This window comes from Delphinapterus leucas, chromosome 4 (assembly GCF_059928025.1).
Source record: "Delphinapterus leucas isolate spDelLeu-1000000601 "Yukka" chromosome 4, BTC_Dleu_Yukka2, whole genome shotgun sequence".
Taxonomy (NCBI): Eukaryota; Metazoa; Chordata; class Mammalia; order Artiodactyla; family Monodontidae; genus Delphinapterus; species Delphinapterus leucas.
Genome location: NC_143132.1, coordinates 141439867 through 141466848, shown reverse-complemented (window position 1 = coordinate 141466848; position 26982 = coordinate 141439867). Strand labels below are relative to the sequence as shown.

Here is a 26982-nt window from a genome sequence, read left to right as displayed (position 1 = left end):
TCAATTGTGGATGGTATTTTTAAAGGGGTAATATTGACACAATCCAGTAGATGCAGCTAGAGACAACTGAAGGCCCCAACTTCGGGGCCCTTTACATCTAGAGGTCAGGAGAAGAGGAATTAGTTGAGGAGGCCAGGGAAGGAAAACCGAGCTAGGTAAAAGGAAGACTCCTTTGGCTTTCTAAATATCTGAAAGCTCAGGAAGCTAAGTGATGTAAATGTGCCAAGGAAGGGGAGTGATCATCCGTGGCACATGTTGCTGAAATGTGAAGTTTTACATGAGCTGTGAATTGATTGTTGGATTTAGCAGTGGGAGGTCATTGGTGACTTTGAGAAGAGCAGTTTCAGTGGAGGACAGAAGTCACACTGGAGTGGGTTCAGGGTGGAGTGGGTTCAGGGTGGAGTGGGAGGAGAAACATGTGGCAACTGAAGGGGGAAAGTTGGTCAAGAGACAATTTTTTTTTTTTTTTTTTTGAGTAGAAGAGAAGCAGCATACATTAATATTGAGAATGCCCCAATAAAGAGGAAAAAACTGATGATACAGGAAAGCGTAGTGAATTGCTGAAGCAAGGCGCGCAAGTGGAGAGACTGGCCTTAGGTAGGAGCATGGGTGGTTTATCCTTAATAATAGGAAGGCAGGCGGCACACATAGGCACAGATCCATCTGTAAAAGTCTTTGGTCAAGCTTTGTGTTACTTCCGGGATATGTCACATACCAGAAGCGTCACGACTAGCTGCCTCCCACTTCTTTAGGCTTGTCCCGTTCAGTTTACCGCTTTGTGATTTTTATTGTAGTAACGTAGATGAATGGTGGTTTCCAGTTTAGGAATTTTGTACTTTAAAAAATTCTGTTACTATAATGAAGACATACAACAAGCATTTATGAAGGATGCACCTCTTGAAGTTTTTGAAAAATGTCAAATGTGTAAATATTTCTGGAGTATGTTCTAGAGAACCACCAAGCTACATTAGGATCAGAAGCAGAAATGCTTTCTCACACCAGCCTTGGGCAGCTTGTGGTTCAAATTCACTTATCAGAAAAATGATAAATTACTTCGTGTCCTGGATTGCTTGAACAAGGATGAAATCATGAATGTAAAAATCTACGAATGCCTGGAGTCTGTTGTGCTCCTTCTGACTCATGTTTCTCCCAGTCACCTCAGCGCAGGAGCACACTTGATAAATACGGGATACAGTGATGGCGTTAGAGTTCCAGCATTTTCTTCCCGGTGTAAGGTGATCCCTGGGATCACTCTCATGTGTTTCTGAAATGGAATAATGTTGCTCTTCCTACCCGTTCTTGCTCAAGTTCCCAGTTCTCGATAGTGATACAGCTTCCCCTCTGGCTGTAGAAACTGCTCATGTTGTCTTGGGACATGATTCAAGCAGCATGTTTGCTGTGCTCCAGTACTGTAGAGTTTAAGTTAGGAAGGATAACAGGTGGGGAAGGAATTAGGTGACCCTTGAACAAGACAGGTTTGAACTGCATAGGTCCATCTATACGTGGATTTTTTCAATATAAATATAGTAAGTACTGTAGTAGTACACGGTCCATGGTTGGTTGAATCTGCAAACGCCTAGCAACCTTGGATACAGACAGCCAACTGTAAATTATATTTGAACTAATCCCTGCATTATTCAAGGGTCAGTTGCAATTGTGAGACCAAAAAACTGACTAGCCTTGTGCTTACTTTTCCTCATAGCACCTCTAGTGGGTCCCTCTTGGGTTTAAATAACTAATTTTTATTCTTTGCAGACCCTGCCTTTTCCTAAAACCTGGCACAAGTTCCTTGGTCACTGGACTGGAAGACATTTTTGAGTAATATCTCCTTTATATCCATACATTCACTTGTCTTCCTAGGACACATTTACTGAGAGTCAGTATATTTGGTTTACTGTCAGTTTACTTAGTTTTCTGTCTTTGGAAGCACCAACTGTTACAGAGGTAATAATTAGAAATAAGATGACTTCGGCTTCTTATAACTTTATTCTGATTCCCTCTAAAGGCAGGGTCTAGCTTATTGCGTTCCCCTTTAAGCAAGAATGAAAGTTCTCTCTTTTTCTTTGGTATGTGCCCACATTATATCATGGTCTAACATGTGACATATAACTGTTATTTGTGGTGAGACCACCCAGTACATCATGGGCTAACTCTGAGAAGGGTCTTTGGCGAGTTTTCCTTTTTACAGGCAAATAGTCAAGGTGTCACCCGCCACTCCTTCACCATCTTCTTAACTGATTCCCTGTTAAATAACTTTATTATTTAACGTCATTTAACTTGTCTCCTTCCCTGGGCTTCACATATACATTTCTCCAGTAAGCTGCCATTTTGTCATCTGGACTTGGCTTCTGTGTTTAGGTTGTTGACTTAAACCGGTTGCAGTGACTTTCCCTTTATAACACAGACTTGTTTTCAAAAATCCCAGCTATCTCATTCTGACACACTTGTGTTCCTTTGCAAGTTCCATCCGCAAACCTCCAAGTCCATCCTAATAGTTTTTCCAGGTTAAACAAAACAGTTAGCATCTCTGTGAGGTTTTATGCTAGTGGCATATTTTGAGTAACACTTAAGAATGGTTCTTCCTAAATATTTTTCATTGAATTAAAACATTTTAAGTGGAGACGATATTTGGGAGTGTCAGGAGAAGGTGAAAGGGCGATGCTCTATTTATAGACTCTAACATGTCATCAGCTTCCAGAGTAGAATCAATTTGAATTCATCTATTCATTTGATCAACAAGTATTTATTGACTGTTTACGCTATGGTGGGTACTGAGCTAACTCATAAATATGTCATTTTATGATGTTTTCCTTTTTAAATTGGATGACGTAAGGAGACTCAGTTTTCTTTTTCTTTTTTTTTTTTTTTTTTTTTGGCCTAGTTCATTGTGAATTTTTCTAGGTTTTCAGTGTACACGCACCAGACATAACTCTCACTTTTTGATAATGGAGAAACAACCAACTCTAGATAATGAAATGTGGAAAATATGGAATCTGCTTCTCTTTCTCTCCCACTTACTCACTTTTACAAAGACTTACCGGACAGTGAACTTTATCACCACTTTCACCTCCGCTTCCTTGTGGCTCTGCTAGTCTCTGTGGTACCTGGTAGACCTGAAAGGAGCATCATGAACTAGAAGGGAGAAGTTAGATGAACACATAATTAGACAAATAGAAAAGGGGTCCGTTATACGTGAGAGGTCACTGTATTTCTATTTTATATAGAAGTTTGAAGTTTTTACTTTAGGTTATTCCCGTTTAGGAATACTTTAAAAGTAGGCCGTGAACAGCTAACCCATTTAAAGGGGATTTTTAAAATCTTTAATTTGTAACGATTTGACCATTACGATGCTAACATTTTAATATTGTGACAAAATAAGTTTTCTGCTATTAAAAATATGTTTTAAAAATTTTATAAATGCTTAAGAGTTACTTAATTTCTTCAGTGTGTAGGGAATATTGACTGAAGATATCTTGAAAGCCTAAATTACTTGGAATATATTTGAAACCTCTCTTCTCATGTACTTATCTTCAACATATTTTTGGGTCATTTATAGTATAGGCTTAAAGTTTGAAGTTTCACATTTTTAGTCTTATAAAGACTTATAAATATGTTTCTCTTAGTACTATTGGAACTAAATAATTTTATCCACATAATTGTCCTTCAGCTGTAGCTGTCTAGAATAAAATTTCTTGAAATAAGCAGTCATTTTCCATTTGAAATAACCATTTAGAAATGTTTTTCATCTGATAACATGTATTTTGTTCTTTATAAATAGCACAGGAATTGAAGTACTTATGTATCTAAGGGAGGTTATCAGCTCAAGTTCAATAGTATGTTTGACATTATTAGGCTGAGGATATTTTATAATTAAAAAAATAGGTTTATTATTACTTTTGTAAAATACGTGTACTTTTGTTATATCTTATGTGTTAATCCCATTTCCTATCGAAGTCACCAATTAAAAGGGAATTGTGTACCAGTGAGGTTCTAAAACCTTGACATTATTTTAATCTGATAACAAATGGGTTTAAGTTCATGTTCTTTCATTTGTTGGCAACAAATCTAAACCTGTATTTTTTGGATTTATGAGGATAAGTCCTGCTTTGGCAATCTTGTAGATCCTCAAGAGAATAGTTAAACAGTGATTAATCATTGTTTCTTCACTGAGTGTGCAGAAAAGAATGGAAAAGCTGCATTTCACACTTCTGAAGCAATTAATCCCCATGATCTTAGCCAGGTTTGTCTTGTAGATAAGTCGGGATACAAAACGCTACCTAATTTATCAATGTATGCATGCCATAAAGTATAAAACACACAATTTATTTCATATCATTTATAGTCAAATGTAAAAAAAGAGTGACTTTGCCATATCCAAGAGTGTTTCCTACATTACCTTCATATAAACTAAGTACCAGAGATTACAATGGGATTCCTGTTTATTGTGCACATCTGGCGCAGTCACTATGCATTTTCTCATTCACTTGCTGGCATTTTTAGTGATTGTGGCATAAATCACCTTGCTAATCAGAAACATAAGTGACGGGAAGTCATCTCCTTTTTTTGAACAATGGGAAAAAACATATGGCTTCTTAGACAGGACTTGGCTGTTACACTATTTATGTGGCATTATATTCTGTATTTAGAATTTCATATTAATTGCAGTGATTTGATTGAAGGCACTGAACACCCAGGGCTTGTGGTCAAAATATTTGTTTTGTATCATTTTCATAACAAGTAAACAAAAAAGGGTAAAATGACATGCCTTGCATTAAAATTTTTTTAAAATAAAAACTACTCTGTGAACAGTTTTAAGATTAAGACAAATTGAAGAAAATGTATTTAAAAATGTGTGGATGTTTCTATAGATGCATAGTTATAGTAATTACAAGTTAGTTTTTAATTATACCTATTTCAAGTCACTGCATAGGTAAGAATAAAAATTACTGTCCTTTAAGTGCTAAACTGTAACCGACAGTAGTTTGCTTTTCTGGAAGTACTATTATTTCAAGATGTGTTGCATTTTTGGATGAATTGTTGTTTATTAGTTGGAACCATATACTGCATATACTACAGCTAAAAGAAATTTATATGTGCAATGCAGACTTTAAAGACCACCCTCAGTGAATTTGTTGCTGCTTGTTACAGAATGCTTAGTCTAAATTTGGAGGGTTTTTTTTCCTCAATAGGTAACTTACTTCTCAAAAGGTAGTGAATATAATGGCCTTTTATACTTATTTGACTTTGTAATACTTACCTTTCTATCCCTCATCACTTTCCATTTTCTTACGTGGGTGGCAGGAAAAGATTTATTTTGAACATGTAAATTTCAAATGCAAATTTATTTGTTCAGAGAACGTTATGTGTTTTAAAGTTTGTTTTCTATATTACATTTGACTATAGATTAGTGAGGTCAATTTTTAAATAAATACATCAGAACCTGTTTATTCAAATGTGTGTTATTCCGTTTGAAATAGTCCCCTTGGGAAGATGTATACATAATCCATTAATCAAAGTATTTTAGCAATGCCTCTTTTTGAATTCAGTGGAATTGATGTGTAGCTGCTCAAAATGGATATTTTGAAGGGAGATAAGATTCATTTTGTGTATATATGTGCTAGTATTTTTGTTTAAAATCAATCAATCATAATGGCTTGTGCTGCAGCCTGTATATATCTTGTAGATAATTGGACTCTCTGAATAGAAATAGAGTTTTAAAAAACTGCCTGAATTTTAAATAAATGGTCATATTTATCCATTTTGTTTTAGAAGTCTTTTATGTTATCGTTTCAAGGACCACCTGCAGTAAGAGTCCACAAATTGAATAAATGCAACATAAGGAGAGGTTGTTTTCCCCCCGCCCTTTCGTTGCTTATTTCAAAACTGCAACCATCCAGATTCTCTAAGGGAATAGTGTGCTATTTTTTAAAATATATTTATAACTGAATTGAGGCCTTCTTTCTAGATTAAAATTATCCAGTGCTTAAAATTACCTGAAATCTACACCATACTGCCTCAATCCTTGTCCATTTTTATTTCCTTTATGCCTTCAAAGCCTCTTCCCTCTCCTTTTAAAGATCGAGCTGTACTTGTTGTAAAGATTAATTTTTAAAGCATAAAATTTAAAACACACATATGTATTTCCTTTTTCTTTACGAAAATATAAAAATTCTAGGACGACTGGTTGTTAAAATCCAAAAAATAGGCAATTTATGAGACGGCTAAAAGTATCAAAATAGATAAGGAAAAATAAGAAGCTCTATTTTTAGTGACTGAAGACTTTGGAATTTGTTAGTGTTGGAGCTTTGAGGAAAATTTTCTTTCATAAAATGCTTGTGGTAAAAAGTATATTATCCTGAAGTATTTGCTTATTCATCATGTTTATAAAGCCAAGGATTTAATTTCTAAGTGTATATCAATTTTTGAATGAAACTGAACTACCAGTAATGTTGATGTTCACTGCACATTTCCTTTAAAATGTGCTTTTGTTTTCAGAGACGTTGCATTATGTTTTTTTCCTCTAGTCCATTCTTTGTCTTATTTACATTCATACTTTATTGGTACAGATTACCCTCTAATGTAGAGTCTGAATCCAGTGTGGAACTTTCAAGAAAAGTTATTGTTCTTTCTTGCCTGTGTTCTCATGGCATAAAGAATGGATCCTCGGGCTTCCCTGGTGGAGCAGTGGTTGAGAGTCCGCCTGCCGATGCAGGGGACACGGGTTTGTGCCCCGGTCCGGGAGGATCCCACATGCCGCGGAGCGGCTAGGCCCGTGAGCCATGGCCGCTGAGCCTGCGCATCCGGAGCCTTTGCTCCGCAACGGGAGAGGCCACAACAGGCCTTTTTTTGCGCGTACCGCAAAAAAAAAAAAAAAAAAAAAAAAAATGGATCCTCCCATTGTAGGGATGATTCTCTGGTGATCCCCAGCCAGGCGGCTTCTTGCTTGCTCTCCTGTCTCTGGCCGTTCTTTTCCCACCCCGGTGTCGGTCTGGAAATGCCTTTCGGAATGCCAACAGAGGAGGGATGCCTTCTACTGCCCGATGTGCTGCAGGGTGGGTGATGTGACGCTGCTGGCCTAATCATCCTGGAATTCAGATAAAAAGGGTAATTTGTGAAATATTTCCCCATAAGGGAGGCTTTCATTTGTCAGTGGGCAAGCTGCTTTGAGTGACACACATAATTCAGGAATTTTAATGTAAAGTTTTTAATGGAGTATATTAAGTATGAGAAACATGGAGCACGAAAGGGCAGTGCATGTTTCAATAGTTGTGTGTTTTGTTTTAGTGTTTAAGACTCCGTCTGTGCAGCATGTCCCCAGTGTGGCCCTTGCTTGTGTTCCTTGCAGGGGTTCAGCCACATCTGGGACGTGGCTGGCCTGCCACTAGTCTTCGATGTGTAGGAACAAAAGTGAAAATTTTTTAATGAAAAAATAAAGAGTAAAGAGCCAGACCTGGTGATGCCATCTCAGCTGTTAGAGAAGGAGCATTTCTGAATTCAGCCTGGAGTCTGTTTTGCTTTCGGGTCTAGACCTCTTAGGCCTTGCATCAGAGACAGTGGAGATAGAAGGATACCTGGGCTGTAAGAAAAAGAAATTAAGAAAGAACAAGAGAACAAGGAGAAATATAAGATGTTTGGGGACAAGTGGCATGGTCCTTGTACCCTCTAAACTTAGAGTCCAGTAGAAAGGCATTATTTCCCCTTTTTTTGCCACCATCCGCTGAGTGACTGGCATTTTACGGACTGCACTGCACTGGCCCTGTTAGAAAGGTGGGGGAGGGGGGCTGGGTGACGGTGGTGCTGCTGGATAAAGCAGTGGCTAGCGCCCAGTGGAGGGGAAGCAGACTGCAGTGAATGGGGCCCTGTGGGTGACAGTCGCCACCGGTGATCAGCATTCCAGTTCAGAGGCAGTACCTGGGTCGGGGAACAGATGAGGCCCACCCAAGCTTAGTTTGGAGGGAATGGAACCAGCAGACCTCAGATACCACCCAGAGAGGCACAAAGAGGGGTGAATGATAGTCGTGCCCTGGGAGGTGACTGTCAGCTGACTGGTCTGGCTCATGAACGCATGTGAGACACTTCAGGATGACTCCCAGAAATATTCCGGGAACAAAAACATAGGAACCTGGAATCCTGCACCGTGAGTTGTATTAGTCAGAGTTCTCCAGGGAAACAGAACCAAAAGGATCTATATGTATAAAATCCAGGAATTGTCTCATGCAGCTTAGGTAAGAAGTCCCCTGATCTGCCTGCGAGCTGAAGAACTAGGAAGACCTAGGTTGTGTGATTCATGTTGAGTCTGAAGGCCTGAGAACTGGGGTGATGGCATGGGGAATGGGGGAGATGGACTAAATCCTGGTCCGTGTCCAAATATCTCAGCCTGAGCTAAGAGCGCGAATTTGCCCTTCCTTCACCTATTGTTCTGTTTGGGCCTTGGGTATATTGGGTGATGCCCACTCACGTTGGCTTCTTAAAAACTCAGTCTGCTTTAAATGCTAATCTCTTATGGAGACACTTAACACACACACCCAGAAACGATGTTTTATCAGCTACCTTGGCATCCCTTAGCCCAGTCAGGTTGACATATAAAATTAACTATCACAAGGGTGAAGACAAGAACCAGCAAGTGTGAGTTACATTTACTTTGTAAAATAATTTACAAATTTATTGAGATACTAAGGATCTTTTCTTCCTCCCTCCCTCCCTTCCTTCCACAAAACTTTTTGTTTAGTTACCTGTTACTGCAAACAGTATTCTAGGTGTTGGATCAACAAGTTAAAATATGATTCTTCCTTTAGGAGCTTGCAGTTTATAGGAGGGAGAATGGCAGTTAAAAAAATTAACATCTAGGGGGATGAATGACATGATAGAGTCACGCATGGGAGATAGTGGACCACAGAAAAAAAGTACTTAAAGCATCTTGGAGGTAGGACTGGGGTAGAATCTGCCTGCTCATGCAGGGGACACGGGTTCGCGCCCTGGTCTGGGAAGATCCCACATGCCACGGAGCAACTAGGCCCGTGAGCCACAACTACTGAGCCTGCGTGTCTGGAGCCTGTGCTCCGCAACAAGAGAGGCCGCGATAGTGAGAGGCCCACGCACCGCGATGAAGAGAGGACCCCGCTTGCCACAACTAGAGAAAGCCCTCGCACAGAAACGAAGACCCAACACAGTAAAAAAATAAATTAATTAATTAATAAACTCCTAACCCAACATCTTCTTTAAAAAAAAAAAAAGTATATTTGAGGAACTGCAAGCAGTTTAGGTTCACATGTTGGGTAATATTGACACCTGAGATTGTAAGGTATAAAATCTAGATTTTTGAAGAGTCTTGTGGATTATACTAAGAGTTTGGGCTTTTCTTCTTGGAGGAAAAAGAAGAGGAAGACAGATAGGGTAGGAAGAGCCTAGGATTGCAATGCTAGGTATTGTGACTTACTGAAGGAATTTAAGCCAAGGAGCGGTGTGATCGGATTTGAATTTTAGAAAAAGCACTTAGGTGACATTTAGGTATTTAAGTGAATTGGAGGGAGATCTGAAGAGCCAGGCTACTAGGTAGGAGACTACTGCAGGAGGACAGGGAAGAATTGAGACACTAGATTAAGTCAGAGTCAGGAGTAAGGGAGAAGGGACTAATTTAGGAGGTAGAATTGACTCGATTTAACAGGTGATTGATATGAGAGGGGCAAGAGGAAAATACAGGTATCTGGCTCTATCCTGGTGGTGTCTTTCCATAGATAGCGAGCACAAGAGCAACATTTTGAAGGGGAAGAGAATGACTTCTGTTTAGGAATATTGTTGATTAAAATCTGTGAAAAGATGAGACAGATTTGGAGCCAACGCTAGTGGAGAGATTTGTTTTTATAGGAGGAGGGTGAATTTTTTTTTTTTTTTTTAACCGACAATCCCAGAAGTAGGAAATAGTGGATGCAACAGTTCAGGTCCTCCAGGAAGCAGATGCCAAGACAGAAATGGAAGTTTTAAGAAATTTATCAGGGGAAGCCCTTAGAAGGTGAGGGAGAAAGGGAGTGGGAGTGAGGAGGGAGAGCTTCAGACCTTAACGCAAGCCTGACACCTGTGATGAGAGAAGAGGAGGGAAGACAGGTAGGGGAAGAAGAATCTCAGACACCAGTGCAGCTTTGAGAAGGTCCCAGCCAGACCAGTGGTGCGGGGTGGTGGGCAGTGGGCAGAGCACATGCTGCCTGAGAGATGCCCTGTGTTGGGTGGGAATGGGCTCCCCTGGCATGCCTCTCTCTGGCATGCCTCTCTCTGGCATGAGCGCTGTGGTGGATCCAGAAGGTATGACAGTGGACGGCACTCCTTCCAGCAGGTTCTCTCTGAGTGGTGCACCTCCCTGACAGCCACAGCGCCTATGGGTGTGTTTTAGCTGGGTGGAAAGGTGGAAGGAATTCCTATTCGTCCATTATTTCCTCTGCTTTCAGCAAATGGAGTGTAGAGTCGGAGAAGGCGACTGAGACTGAACAAATGTTGGAGGGTTTTCAGGAAAGACACAGCTAATAGGCATGGAGCAAGAGAGGACATTGTACTGGGAAAAGCTTAGTTGCAATAGTAGCTCAGATAGTCTAGTTCTGATAGGGAAGGAAGGGAAACTAGAAGGGGAAGAGGGGATTGAAATGAAATGAAGTCAAAGAACTAGGTGTTTCAGTGAGTTTGAAAGCACTTGTACTGAGTGAGGGACTAAAAGAGCTTAAGGTTAAAGGGAATTGTGGAGATACAGTGGTATATTCGTTTAGATTAATAACCAAACTCCAGGAAATACTGATGCATTTAAATTCCATCATGTGAATTGGGAGTAAAATTTTTACTGACAGAAAATGACAATTATGCATCATAGAATCACATTGTGGAATGTATACATCATAGAATTACATACCATGAGAAAGTGTAAAGATAACATAACTACTTGGCTTTAGTAGTGTAACTTTTCTGCAAAGTGGTTTCAAAGCCACTTGTATGTCAAGTTGCTGGATTAACTAAAGCTAACAGTTTTTTTCCCCCTAAAAACTTGGTTTTCTGTGAGTTTTTCAATTTATCTAGTAACCTTAGAAAATGTTTGTGTCTTTTTCTTTTCCTTTTTTTTTTTTTTGCAAAAGAGAAACGAGTGAGCTCTCCTCTCCTGAAGGGTTTGTCTTTTTACCCGATAGACAATTTAGAGAAGTGACAAAACGTTCAAAGCATGTATAGCCAAACATTTCTTGAACTGAAAGCAATAAAGGTAAGATAACAGTTTTAAATACATACAAACAACTTTTCAGTAGCTGTCCTTTTGCAGAAGGGAATCAGGAGTGGCAACAAATAATTTAGGTAATTAAAATAATACAATAAGATGGATTGACAGAATGATGGACAGATAGACATTATAATAAAGCAAATGTACTCAAATGAATTGAAGATTCTAGGTGGGTGTTCATCTTTTCTGTATATTTGGAAATATTTGTAATAAGATGTTGAAAAACCAATATCATAGCGTCTGCAACTTTGAAACACTCAAGAAAGTGAGGGTCTGATGGATAGACAAGTAAAGTAAAATGTCAGTGTTAGAATCTAGGTGGTGAGTATATGAATGTTGACTGTAACATTCTTGTAAACTTTTCTGAATTTAAAAAATTTTCAGAATAACATGTTGCAGGAAAAGTGTCATAAACAGAACAGTGTTTGGCATTAGAGATCTGAGTTCTGACTGTGTGACCTGAGACAGGATGGGGAAGAAGAGTTTCAGATAACAGTGCAACTTTGAGAAACATAACTCATCTCTGAGCTACAGTTTCCTCGTCTGTGGCTTCAAAAATTAGAAAATATTTCTGTCAAGCAACTGGCAAATGATAGTCAGGAAATGCGTCTGGTGATACCGAAGTAATAAGCTCCAAATTTAGGAATCATATCTTGGTTTTGGGTTAATATGTTTAGAATTTCTGGATATATGGGCATTTAATTATTTGATGGAACAGGGGTGAGGTGAGAGGTCAAAGTGCAAATTTTTATTATCAAGGCTGCTTAATTTCACACACATGCTGTCCGTGCGCCATGTTCAGAACCTGTATGTTTTCTGGCTTAGTCTCCAAGTTAATCAGAGCTTGAGCCCTGATTAACTGATGGGAAGTTAGAACCATCCTTATACAAAGGATGGAATCTCTGACTTTCTAGTAACCTATCAAGGAAAACCTGACAGCCTTTAAAAATTTTTTCATTTTGTAAATTGCATAAATTCTCCAAAGAGGATTTACTGTATTCCTATCTTAATTAGTAGTTCCATCTAAATATATGTATACCATACATCAGTATGAAGTTTTTTCAGTTACATTAATTTTTAAAGAATGTATAGTAAATGTAAATCATATTTACTGCCAAATATATATTTACATACATATTTGTATAAATATTTACTGCTTAATATTCAGTAGTAGCTTCTCCATTGATGACTTTCTTTTTCTTTTTTTGTCTTATGAAAATCAGTCATTTCATTTCTTTGTAAGAAACTTACATTTCTGGTTTATTTGAACTTTGGCCTCAAGTGCATTTATAAAGTACAATCCTCTTGTTTTTTAATTTGTTCTGTTTCATATGCAGGGTGGATAAAAATGACTGAACTTTTTATATTTATGTAAATTTATTTAAAATTAAATTCAAATTTACTGCCATATGCCTCAAGGGCTAAACATAATATAGACTATTATAATCATTTATATAAATTGGTTTTAAAAACCAGTTCAATATGTTGAATCAATATGTCATGAATTTCATATCTATGTAGTTGTCATCCTAGTAAATTCCATGGCATGTACTTTTACAGCATACAGATTTTAAGTAAAATTGAATAGACTTTTCTAGCCTGTGTTATGGAGGAACTTCTGTTATCTTCCAGTTGACCGATTTAGTATTAGAAAAGAACCGTGCTACTTAAATATGAATCAGCCGTATTTTGTATATCCATCAAATCTTTTTAGGACAGAGTTTTTATCTCTCAGCAGTATTTACTGGTTGTCCTTCATTTGCTATTCTTTGTGTGATACAGGATAACATGAAAATAAATATTCACTTCAAAGGATTGTTCAAAGACTGTCCTCGTTTGCTTTCTGTGGGTATTTGCCAGTCTGTGGCTGAAAATCATTATGAAACTTGAGGGGAATGACAAAGCATCTTTAAACCCATGTACATTTGTGTATTTAGTTAGTGTATTTTGTCAGAGGCTGAAAGTACATTTACTTATGTGTGTGTAGGGCAGATCTTTGATTTGTTTTCCGACTATAAAATTTACACAAACTATTCTTTAAAATATGTATGGGGCTTCCCTGGTGGGGCAGTGGTTAAGAATCCGCCTGCCAATGCAGGGGACACAGGTTTGATCCCTGGTCTGCGAAGATCCCACATGCCACGGAACAACTGGGCCCGTGTGCCACAACTACTGAAGCCCGCATGCCTGGAGCCTGTGCTCCGCCACAAGAGAAGCCACCGCAATGAGAAGCCCGCACACCACAATGAAGAGAGGCCCCTGCTTACCTCAACTAGAGAAAGCCCGCGCGTTGCAACAAAGACCCAACTCAGCCAAAAAAAAAAAAAAAGTATGTATGTATTATTTTATTAATTATTGAAGTATAGTTGATTTACAATATTATGTTAGTTTCAGGTATACAAAATAGTAATTTGATATTTTTATGGATTATACTCCATACAAAAGTACTGTGAAATACTGAATATATCCCCTGTGCTATACATTACATCCTGTAACAAATCTGTGATATTTTTTGAAACTAAAAAGGGTATCTTCATATTCAGATAATTAGGGATCCCTAATATACTAGGAACTTCAAGTGTTCTATAATTTACACGAGTAAAATTTAAGCATGAGTACAGTTTTGGCAACTTTTGGAAGGAATAGATATAGGGAAATATTGGTAGACAAAACAGGCAAACTTATTCTTGAGCAAAAACCTAGAATAAGAGTTATGAATTACAAAATAGTAAATAGATTTCCTATTGTCAAAATAGAATAGAAGGTTCCTTTTCATTCTTTTTTTTTTTTTTTTTTTTTTTGCGGTACGCGGGCCTCTCACTTTTGTGGCCTCTCCCGTTGCGGAACACAGGCCCCGGACGCGCAGGCTCAGCGGCCATGGCTCACGGGCGCAGCCGCTCCGCGGCATGTGGGATCTTCCCGGACCGGGGCATGAACCCGCATCTCCTGCATCGGCAGGAGGACTCTCAACCACTGCGCCACCAGGGAAGCTCCCTTTTTTTCTTATATGCAGATCTTTTTATGATTTAAATTTTAATTCACTTAAATTCTGGTGAAAATTTCAAATATAGGAAATTTAATGTAAGCAAGTGTTATATATTTTTCACTGGCCTTGAATGTTAAACAGTGCAGTATAGTACTGTTTCTATGTAAGTATAAAAATTAAGTAATTTTTAGTATAAGCTAAAAGTTAAATGCTATTTAATGCTTAACAAAGAAATATTTAATGACCATGTTCTCTTTTCATAACCAAACTGTGTTGACCTGCCATTGTTTATGTTTATAAGGAATTAGAATAACTTATTTTTAAAAAAGAGTGATATACACCTTTCTTTAGCGATTTGTCATTTTCTCTGTTTGCTCAACATAAAATGGCAATTTAGTGTATTTCTCACATTCTTGTAGAATTTGTTTTCTTAAACATGTGCTTGTTAGGGTCATTTGTTCTGAAATTTTTTCTTCCTACATTCAAAAATGAGTGAAAAATGTAGAAAAAGGTTCACCTTTAAGTTGTCGTCTTTCTAAATGCTTTCTAGAACATTATTACCAAAGTCTGCTAAATTCTATGAAGGAAAGAGGTAGGAAGAAAAGAATTAGTATCCCATCTTAACTCGTTATTTTGGTTCAGTAGGTCAGGGTCTTTAATTAACTTTGTGTAATCTTAGAATTTTATACCTGGATCCTTCTCATCCTTTAATATCTTCTGGCCTTTTATACTTGTGTGTGGTTTTTACCTTGTCAAATATAGGTATATTTTGTTTATTTAGACCAATTTCTAATTGTCTTCCGAAAGCATTGAAAGCTGAAGACTCTAATTTATTTTCAGTGTGTGTATTTACTGCTGTGCAGTATATACATTTTATATTTATGTCAGGAAAGGGTTGCAGAGGGGTGCTTTGGAGCCACCTTTTCAGCTCTGAATAGCTATTGTGTACATATGGTAAGGTACTGCTGCTTAACAATTAGTAACTGCTTTGATGGAACTAAATTACATGTTTAAGTTCCCATCAGGAAGTCGCTTCACATATCTGTATTAATGTATTCAAGGCTCGAGAAGGAAAGTTAATTTTCCAGCTTAAATATTTAATTCAAGCTTAAAATTTAGTCTGTAATTAGAGCTCCCAAATGGCAGGAACATGGAGTATTTGTCCATTTTAATTAGATTGTTGTTTACCTATTAATTATATATCATATCTTGTCATATAGTTTTGATGGTAACAGATGGTGCTAGGAGTTAGTAAGGGTTTGAACAAAATAAGATTCCACATGATTTATTAAGTTGCACTTTATTAGTGAGTGGTCTGCTTTAGTCAGGGTATTCTCCTGAATAAGAACTGTGCAACATTTCACTAATTTTGATAATTATTCTTTTGTGGAAATGTTGAAGACGAAGTCTGAGACGAATGATATCTGCTTAGAAACAAAATGGATTACTTTAGGATTCTTTTATTCTTAAAGAGTATGTATTGTCAGTAGTATAATTGGTATGAGGTTTAGCGCATTTTGCTAAGACAATGTCAGGGAATCAGAATTTTATTTATTGGTAAAAATGTAGATGTAGGGAATGTTTTATAGATATATGGTAATGATTTAGGGTATGAGAAATAATAGGGTGATGATTCAGTTATTTATTTCAAACACATGCCTTCTCTGAGTATAGAATTTAAAAGGAAGACAAGATTTTTTGTTTACAAAAATATCTAAGAGCAGACTCTGTCTCCTAGTGAAGTTGATCTACAGAATTTCCTTATTCAAAAAGTCAATGCCAGATCAGCTCGGTGCCTTGTGACCACCTAGAGGGGTGGGATAGGGAGGGTGGGAGGGAGACACAAGAGGGAGGGGATATAGGGATATATGTATACATATAGCTGATTCACTTTGTTATACAGTAGAAACTAACACGCCATTGTAAAGAATTATACTCCAATAAAGATGTCAAAAAAAAATAGTCGATACCAACTAAATAGAACAGCCTTCTAAGTTTGTTTATACAAGATTTTATTAATTTTTGTGTTACCAACTCAGCTTCCTAAGATGAATTAATTATACAAATGCATATATGCGTGCATGTATGGAGAGAGACAGAAAAACAGAGAGGGTAGGAATAAAGGGGGGAAAAGAGGGAGGGTTTAAAATTTTAATCTTATACAGTTTGTTTGAAATATATTCTAGTCCTTAATATCATTAACTTAAAGGTACATTTGGTTGCTATTTCTTAAAGTTCTTATGTCAGAAACCTTGGTCAGTGTTTTATAGCAAAAAGTAAATGGAAGGCCCAGCCCCACTTTTACTAATTTCAGTGTTTGCTCTGGAGGGGCTCCCTGATGTATATCAGATCTTCAAAATTATGGACTTCTGTTACCTATGTTACCTTCAGTAAGCAGCATTGTTTTTGGTTAGTTTTATTTTATCTTGTTTTTATATTTTAGTTTGTCTACACTTAAACCATGTCAGTTTTTAGAAATATATTTGTCTTTTGGTGTCATCACTAATTCTTTATGGTGGGGTGCTGTGTTAACACCAAGAGTATGAGTCCACATGTTCACAGTAGACGGTTACAGATGTGTGTATAATACAGGACTCTTATAACGTATGAAATGCTCATGTAACTGAAATTATCACTTTAATGAGGCTTTAGTTTCATGGTTTTTCCCCCTAGAATGTTGAGTGCTTAAAAACTGATCTCAAATATTGTGCTATAATGTTATAATATAAGAAGGATTCTGCATTATATTTACAGTAATTAGAATATCAAAGGAGAAAATTATTATTCATTTAGAATACATACAGCCTTAGTTTGAAAGTTTGAATTTTTAACATTTCTACCCTTTGTGAAAATGTGGGATTTTATATTTTTTCGCAAAATTTATCAAATGTAACATGCACTTACTTCCACACAAAAAAAAGAAAACTAAATTGAAACATATAAATAAATGAAAGAAATTTAATTTCTAATTAATTTTAAAAGTGTAGTTATCTTGTATAAAGAAATGAGATAACTTGATTTCTTTGTTTTTAAAGCATATGAAATATACCATACATATATTCTGTTATTTCGGTTAATCTGGGGAAGTAAATGAATGAACAAATAAAGACTATTTGGTGATTGTTAACAGAAATAGCAAGTGAAAAGAGAAATGCTATTTTAGGAATGAGGTTTTCTTTTGGGTTTCTTCCCCCCAGCCACTGGCCCACCACTTTATCCCTTGGGAAGACTTTTATTTCAACAGCCAACCATGTACCTATATAACTTTTCCAAAGAAAACGGCAGTACCGATTTATTTTTCTGGAATTATTAAGGTTCTTTCTTTCCTTGAAATAGCAGTGTATGAAAACTATTTAGGAAAATGTGGTAGTTGATAAATCAGTCTTATTCCTTGATACTAATTTAAACCACGTTAGCTTTTTGGACTCAGCTTTATTATTTTCTTCTTTTTTTTTTTTCACTCAGCAGAAGGGTGTTACTATGCAATGTGGTAGGTTAAAAGTTAAAATAATCTGTAAGCAGGGTATTCAGGAGTTAAGAACTCATGAATTGACGTATGGATGCTGCTACTTTTTTTTAAAGCACATAGGGAAAAAAAAAAAAAAGATAAGCATTTTCCTGTGCTGAGTGCTTCAGATAGAGAGGAAGGTCTGATGAGGTGCTCATCAGGGTGGTGGGGCACACTCAGGGAACCAAGAGGCCTGGTGGGGAGAGTGGGCGAATGCAGAGTTTAAGTTTGTTAGAAGTACTCAGGCTTCCCAAACATTTCTTTATGCTTCTCTGCTTTTGCTTTTCTGTTTTGAATCAGATGACCTTGACCGGAACTCCTACCTAATCTTTCTTCAAGATTCAGATCAAACTTTCTTTCTTTCATCAAATACTTTAACTTACACCTTCCTTGGCGCTTTGTGTATACACTTGTCATGTTGAATTATAATTGTTAACATGTCTGTGTTCTTTACTTTATTGTCGGCTCTTGTGGCTTAAGGGCAGTATCTGAATTATATTTTTACCTCTAGTGTTTTTAGCACAGTGAGTGATCCATAATAGATGTTTCATAGATGTTGGTTAAAGGAATGAATAAAAGCATATCACTTCATACGATGTGGCTGTAATAAAAGAGTTAGAATGCTATGGATCTGTATGTGGGACCTTTGTGAATTTTTTTAACTTTTAAATCATAGTAAAATGTTTTCTTATAAAGAAAATGTCTGGGAGGTCATTTTTTTTCTCCATCCCCTCTCCCCCAAATAAATGATCTTTATTTTTTGCTAACATATAAGTAGTCCATGTTTTTGGTAAAGATAGTCAAACAATACGGAAGTATATAAAATTTAGAACTACCTGTAATTCTTCCCCCATTGATGACCAGTGTTTCTTGTTTGTATGTCCTTCTAGACTTCCCTCCCTCCCTTTTTAATGTCTTTCTCCTCTCATTCTCTTTTAAAAATTTTATCTACATAAGCCCTTTAAAGGTGCTTTTGAAATATGGGTTCTTTACTGGAATTCTTCACACCGTGAATCTCTTTTTATAACCTTACACCATGCAGAATGTACTTTGGTAATTGCAGTAGACATTTTCAGACCTTTAGGTTGGACTTTCCTCCATTTTGAAATATGTTTTTGCCCTTGATTCTATGATATTACACATTCCTGGTTTCCCTGTTTCTTAATGGATTATCACATCTCTTTGAGCTCATTTTCCTCTACTTGATTTTTAAGTTGTTTGCATTTCTCAAGATCCAGTGCTTTTCTCCTGTCACTACTCGTTCCTCTTGGCAAGTCTCACCTGTGTCCAGGAGTTCAGTTAGCAGCTTCGTGTGACTCTCAAGTTGACAGCTCCAGCCTAGAGCACTATTGACCTCCAGACCCATTTATCTCACTGTTTACTTGATATTTCTGTACTTGGACTTCACGAGAATTCTTCAAATCCGACAGGTCTACAATTAAATTTATTCTATTCTTGCTTCATTTGGTCTTTATTTCGTTTCCCCAGTTTCAATCAGTAATATCTTCCCATTTGTGCAACCAGAAAACTCTTTTTTTTTAAACATCTTTATTGGAGTATAATTGCTTTACAATGGTGTGTTAGTTTCTGCTTTATAACAAAGTGAATCAGCTATATGTATACATATATCCCCATATCGTCTCCCTCCCACCCTCCCTATCCCACCCCTCTAGGTGGTCACAAAGCACCGAGCTGATCTCCCTGTGCTATGCGGCTGCTTCCCACTAGCTAGCTATTTTACGTTTGGTAGTGTATCTATGTCCATGCCACTCTCTCACTTCGTCCCAGCTTACCCTTCCCCCTCCCCGTGTCCTCAAGTCCATTCTCTTGTAAATTAAAGACACTTCTGCATCTTTATTCCTGTCCTGCCCCTAGGTTCTTCAGAACCATTTTTTTTTTTTTTAGATTCCATATATATGTGTTAGCATACGGTATTTGTTTTTCTCTTTCTGACTTCACTCTGTATGACAGACTTTAGGTCCATCCACCTCATTTTCATTTCTTTATGTGACTGAGTAATATTCCATTGTATATATGTGCCAAATCTTCTTTATCCATTCACCTGTCGATGGACCCTTAGGTTGCTTCCATGTCCTGGCTATTGTAAATAGTGCTGCAATGAACATTGTGGTATGTGACTCTTTTTGAATTATGGTTTCCACAGGGTATATGCCCAGTAGTGGGATTGCTGGGTCGTATGGTAGTTCTATTTTTAGTTTTTTAAGGAACCTCCATACTGTTCTCCATAGTGGCTGTATCAATTTACATTCCCACCAACAGTGCATGAGGGTTCCCTTTTCTCCACACCCTCTCCAGGATTTATTGTTTGTAGACTTTTTGATGATGGCCATTCTGACTGGTGTGAGGTGATACCTTATTGTAGTTTTGATATGCATTTCTCTAATGATTAGTGATGCAACCAGAAAACTATTAATCATCATATTCAATCCATCAACCAATGTCCCTGGGTCATATTCTAAATTTTGATATAGTTATGGATCTCTTTTGGAGTTAGTTTTAATCTGTTGATCTATTTGTCTCTCTTTATACAGACCTTACACTTTTAAATAACTGTAGATTTATTGTGGATTTTCCACCTTGCAGAGCTATTTCCTTCATCTTATTCTTTTTAAAAAATCCTGGGTGTTTTCAGGCAATCTACATGGGCTTCAGTATCTGTTTGTTAAGCCTGCTGCTTTCTGCCTTCTCAATCCCTTTGGAATTTCTATTAGAATTGCATTAGAGGTACCGATTACTTTGAGGGTAATTTATATCTTCCCAATAACGCGTCTTCTCATCCAGGAACATGTTGTGCATCTTGATTTAATCAAATGCTATTTAAACCTTTCAAACAAGTCACACATTTTCTCCATCTAGTGTTTTTCACAATGTACTAAATTTGTTGTTGCTATTGTGCTGGGATATTCCCCTTACCTTCTTTTTGGTTTGTCTAGTGTTCAGCATAGTCCCTGGCACATCAGTCAAATATTTATTGAATTTAGAGCAGTTTGGGGTATATAGGACAGCTTTTTTTTAAGTCATTAGTTTTAAGCATTTTATAAATTAAAAACATTTTTTCAATTACTTAGGTTTTTGTACATAGACAGTGAAAGCTGCAAATTATAATTCTGTCTTCCTTTTAAAGTTTATACTTCTTGTTTCTTTTATTTGACCTGTTGGGTTAGCTAAAATCTCCTTAACAATGTTGAATAAAATAGCCAATATCTTGACTTTCTGTTAAGAGAAATGTATTTATGTTTACCATTATATCTGCTATTTGTGTTTTGTTTTCCATAGGAATGAATGCTCTATTAAGGAATGGAAGGTGTTTTTTATTTTCTTCTTCTTGCTTAGCTTATTTTTTTAATTAGGAATGAGTATTACATTTTATCGAAGGTTTGCTACATTTAATGAAATGATATTATGGTCTTTTCTCCTGTAGCTTACTTATACAATCAGTTAATAGATTCTGTAGTAATAAATTGCCCTTGCATTTCTGGAAGAAATCCATCTTGGTTATGGTATTGTGAGGTCATTTGTTCTTGTACTCTCTTTGTCATGTTTTGGTGTTATACAGTCATGTTAACATCAAATGAATTGGGACACTTCCTTTTTTTGCTACTGAGCGGTTTAAACATAATAGAAATTAATAATTACTTTAAGGGTTGGATTATCTTCTAAAATTTTGGGTGTATTCAGTTTCTTTGCAGCACAGTTCAGATTGTGAAAATTTGTTTTTTCTTAGAAAACTGTCCATTTCATCAACTTTTTAATTGCATTTGGATCTTGACATTTTGGGGCACAAAGTTGTAGATGGTACTCTTTTTAACCCCTGTATTTTTATAATCCTATTTGGGTCTGATATTACATCCTCTCTTGTTTCTATTATTAAGGATTTTTTCTTTTTTGCTTTAATTAATTTGCTCTTAACCTTTCCATTATAAAATGGAATACTGATACAGAAAAGTATAAGAACAAATGTATATCTTGGTGAGTTATTATAAGACAAACATGGTTGTAATGATCACCCAGGTCAAGAAGCAGAGCTTTGCCAGCCACTGCGGAAGCCCTTTCATGTGCTTTTTGCCAATTAAAGCATCCTTTTCTCTCCAAAATTAGCCACTTTCCTGACTTTCAGAATAATAACATTTAATTTTCTTTATGGTTTTTATCACCCATGTGAGCCTCTCCAGACACAACAGTTTAGTGTTGCCTATTTTAAAAAACTAGTTTTGCCTTTTAAGTCTTTTTTAACCTGTAGTTTCTCCCTCCAGCACTTTCTTTTCTTTACAAGTGATCTGCTGAAGAATCTGGGCTGTTTGATCCGTAGAGTTCTCATGGTTCAACTCAACATTTTCTTCTATATTTTCTCCAAATTGGGAGGTCGCATCAGAGCTAGATTGGATTTAGGCTTAATCTCTTAGGCAAGATTATAGGTGCAATTGAGTCTGTTCATCAGGAGGCACATAATACCTCTCTTATCATTTTAACTTTGGCAGCATTGATGCTCAGAGCCTAAATATATTAACTCATTTCATTTGCTCTGCTGTGTTTTTCTTGTATAACCAATCTAGAAGTGAAATTTGTTTCAATTTCTGGTTAACAAGTTTTTTTTTTTTTTTTTTTTTTTTTTTTGCGGTACGCGGGCCTCCCACCTCTGTGGCCTCTCCTGTTGTGGAGCACAGGCTCCGGACGCACAGGCTCAGCGGCCATGGTTCACGGGCCCAGCCGCTCCGCGGCATGTGGGATCTTCCCGGACCGAGGCACGAACCCGTGTCCCCTGCAGCGGCAGGCGGACTCTCAACCACTGTGCCACCAGGGAAGCCCTAACAAGTATTTTTTGACATTTAAAAAATTCTAGATTTGTATTGTGGTCAGGAAATGTGGGCTCTACATTTTCACAACGTATGAAGATTACCTTTGTCTCCCCCTACATATGCAAATTTACAAATGTTCCACTGGCATTTGTAAAGAACTTTTTTTTTCTTTTGCTTGTGATTTCAGTATTTTATATTGAAATATTAAATCAAGTTTATTAATGTATTCTTCAAATGGTCTGTATTTTTATTTATGTATCTCTACCTGATCAACCAAATTATGGGAGTAGGCTTGCATTTTAGAAAGATTACTCTAGTACTAGTAGTTTTTTAGGATGGGTTGGAGGTGTGACCATCACTGGAGGCATCAAGATCACGTAGAATTTTTTAAATTTTGTTCTGCTTTTTGGCAGTTATCTAAGTGAGAAATGATGACTCTGAATTAAGATGTTGTTGATAGAAAGTAGGAGATAGATCTTAAAATATTTAGGAAGTATTGATGTAGAAAATGAGGGTCTAGTTTCTATTTTGTGTTAAGAGATGGCAGTGTGGTTAAGCATATGACTTAGAGCAGGGGTTGACTTAAATCTGGTTCATGGCTAAGTCTGGTCTGCCATCCATTTTTGTACAACACAAATGAGAATGGCTTTTACATCTTAAAATGCTTTTTAAAAAGTCAAAAGAAAAGTGTATTTTGTGACACAGGGACATTTGTATGAAATTTAAATTTCAGTGCCTGTAAATAAAGTTTTACTGTAATACAGCCATGCTCATTAGTTTATAGCAAAATTGAGTAAGTTAAGAGAGAGACTGGCCCACAAAGCCTAAAATACTTACTGTGTGGCCCTTTACAGAGTTTTCTAATTCCTAGCGGTGAGATATCCTCTTTTTCCTTATCTTTCTCATTTCCCTTCAATCTGGTGTTCATAACCAGTAATTTGTTATGGGAATATTAAAAAAGAATTCCCATATATAACTACATGAATTCAACCCTGCTCGTGACCATTAATATTTGACCATGTTGAAGTCCATTTCCCATGCAGTTTTTTTTGGTCTTTTGTGTATAATTATTGAAAGCTTTTAAAAGATAAGTCAATTTGGTATTGATGGTATGCTATTAAAGTGGCTTTTCCTAAATTTTATTCAGATAGTCTTGGCCATTATTAATATTACATTGTAATTTAAGGTAATAATTTTATATTGTACAATCTGTTATGTTTGTATTTTCTATAGAGTTTCCTTTTTTCCATGAAATCAAACTTCAATTTAAATAAACAAATTGTTAAAACCATTCTGAGAGCAAATCCTTTGCGGTTTTGGGAGCAGGATTTTAGTTTTATTAAAGATTCAGTGTTAGAGTTGACTTTCTGTACAAAGTCATAGTTTATTGATTTGTTAAGGTATTTAAAAATAGAATTTGGCTGTTTTAAAAACAAGACAACAGGCCCAAAATGGAGTCAGTTATGCCAAGCCCCATGTTACCAAACCGAGACAATTATAGTTTCAGCTCTCACAGAGATGGAATCTTAAACCGGTCAATCAGGAATCACCTAATAAGCAATAGTTCGGTAATCTGCCTGATAGACCCCTGCCGTCCCCTAAAGGAGAGTGATCTTGCCATAATCAATCCACTTCTTTTTAGGCAAAGAAGTTCCCTGTTCCTTCTGCCTGTAAAAAAGTCTCTCATTTTGTACACCTCTTCGGAGCTCCTTTTTGTCTGCTGGATGGGATACTGCCGATTCATGTTTGTTGGATAAAGCCAATAAGATCTTTAAAATTTACTCAGTTGAATTTTGTTTTTTAACAGCTGTTATAACTGTATAAATGGATTACTCTAATTCGCAAGAGAGAAAAAATGGTATCATGGGAATTTCTAACGTTTTTATAACTTAGTTGTGCTGGGTAATCAGGAAGCCAGGACTGACCCTTCCTTAAGGATTCAAGATGACTCTGTTTTGTTTTGGTATATGGCTGTGTCTTTCTCTGCATCTGTATCTGTTTTATTTAAATTTCTAATATTTATGCCTGACAAATTATGTTATATTATGTAAAATATTATCTTCTATTTTTTTTTTTTTTTCACCTTCCTATGGCTGTTACTTGTGCTTGGATACCAAAAAAAAAGGCTGGAAGATGACTACCGATGGAAATTGCCGTGAAAAGCAAGCAAAGTATATTTCCATTCTAATGCTTGCTAGCAGTAAAGCACATTGTTAAACTTTATAAATGTTTTTAAAGAGTTATTTATTGACATACAAACTTCTTATCCCATCAGTAATTACATCTAAATGGGAATGTTAATTCATTTAAGCCATTGTGTGTCAAAGTAGCTCTGAGAAATAAGCACCCGCCACTCTGTTCTTTTCCCTAATACGCAGGTTTTATAGCTATCTTGTTTTAAAAATTGTTCTTGGGAAATTTGTTAATTTTCATTGTGATTAATTCTTGATTTACACTCATTTATCTAGTTTTGTCACTAGTGAATAGTTAGAATCAATACCTATTCTTTGACTAATGATTTAGACATTTATCAACATATAATATGCTTTTCATTCATGTTAAGCAGTTAAGTATTTATTTTTTAATTTTTATTTTGTGTTAAGGGAGGAAGGTCGTTCAGGTTGTGTGACATGTTTCACAGTAGTATAAAAATGTAAATTTGCTTCGACTTTTCCTAAGTATGTGTTTAGCAATGTCTTAAATGTTCCTTCTGCTTGTTTATCCTTTTGCTATTCCTACTTTTCGTACTCACCAGAATAATAGAAATGGTCAGTGAGTGTAATTCACTTTTGTATGTAAATTATTGTTCTAAGGGCAGTTAATAATGGTCACTTCTTGCTCTTCAGGAGTTTTATAATCTGTAACAATCATTTTTGGAATGTTTTTCCGAGTAGTTAGTTAATAAAAATAATTAAACTATCGAATTTGAAAATGAGTTACCCTTTGGATAAACTAGATCTGTTTTAAGATTATCCTTTAAAAATGTCACCTGTGATCAGTTGCATTCTAATAAGCTTTCAGGGATGGGAGAGAAAGGTATGCAAAAAGACATGTCATGATCAGCCCTGTGCTCGTGGATGATGCTGAGGGATGAGTGTGTAGGTGGTGTTGCAGACAGGCTCAGTAGCTATTGTGTGTCATGGTAAAAGCACTAGGGAGAGCCTGAGTCGAGTAATAACTAGACATGAAGAGAAGACGGTAATGACAATTCAAAGAATTAGGATGAAGTTTAAGCCATTGGAAATTACCTCTTTTGGGAGGTAAAAAACTTAAATTTCAGCAATTTTCTATAGTTCAACTTAATACGTTCATTATCAACTTGTGTTAGTAAAGAAAAGTATACCTGTTAATATTTGAAATGAAGACAAACACTGAACGGCTGTAGTATTTATAAGGAACGGATCAGTAACACTAGAACGGAAAGATTTTATGGAGAGAGTTGATGTGTTTTCTAACATCCACCTCCTACATGCCCTTTAGGATCTACTTCAGATCCTATTTGTATTAAGTTTTTACTCAGCACCCAAGTGGCAGAAAAGTGTTCCATGATGGGAGAGGGTAAAGAACCTATGTATTCATGTGTCAACAACCTTTGTTTGATTTTCTAGAATGTGTTCCTGAGCATCATATGAGAAAAGAACAGTTGGATCTCTGTGGTTCTCCTTGATCAGAATATGTTCAAACTAAGCCTCCGAGATAAAAGTTCCTGCCTACACCCCTGATTTTTTGGTTGTTGTTGTTGTTTAACCTTCTCACTGTCCTTTAAGGACGCATACTAGCTCTAATCCATGAGAGCTTCCCACTGATTACATTAGCTATGGGTTACCTGTGGAACTCTGACTAAAGCTTCCCAAATTACTCCTCCATGAGCTAACATACTATGGTTCTTTTCAGAAGACGTTTTTGGGTGCGTTCCTTTTAAAAGAATGGATTAGTGAAATGGTAAATAATGGCTTTGGTTAAAGGACTTTTTGTATTGACTGATGACCTCTTTATAACGACCTTGAGCTGTTATTTACAACTTAGGTTATTTCATACAGTCTTTTCTCACCAAATATACTTACCCTCCTGTGGAGTAGGGATTCTATCTGATGTGTCTTTATACCTTTACTGTAAGAGACAGATGAGGCGAAAGTTGCCTGTAAAAATAGCATATGCCCTACAAACAGAAGGTATTACACCTACGTAGTAGGCTGAGTGTTTTGTGAATAGATGTTGATAGGATTTAAAGGCAGGAAAGAGCAGTCAGTTGTCCATAGTTGATTCAACCTGTCTCCTGTTGTTGACCACTTGGGTTGTTTCCAGCATTTTGCTTTTATTTGAAATATTGTAATGAATGAGCTTGTACAGATCCTCAGTTCCTTATCTTAAATCCATAGGGGGACTAGATATGTTTTGAAATTCACAGTTTTTTGGATTTTTA

The 26982-nt window shown here is 36.6% G+C and overlaps 1 protein-coding gene across 11 annotated transcripts in view; it reads left to right on the top strand.

The window, feature by feature from the left end:
* TBC1D5 (TBC1 domain family member 5) overlaps positions 1-26982 on the top strand; it is a 536700-nt gene that overhangs the window by 140750 nt on the left and 368968 nt on the right. Inside the window, exon 1 of one of the 11 annotated variants that reach the window (XM_089911186.1) lies at positions 399-11233. The exons of the other annotated variants lie outside the window; for them this stretch is intronic. The gene's annotated coding sequence lies outside the window, so the exon portion shown is untranslated. Of the gene's footprint in view, positions 1-398; positions 11234-26982 lie in introns of those variants that run through there. 11 annotated transcript variants of the gene reach the window in all.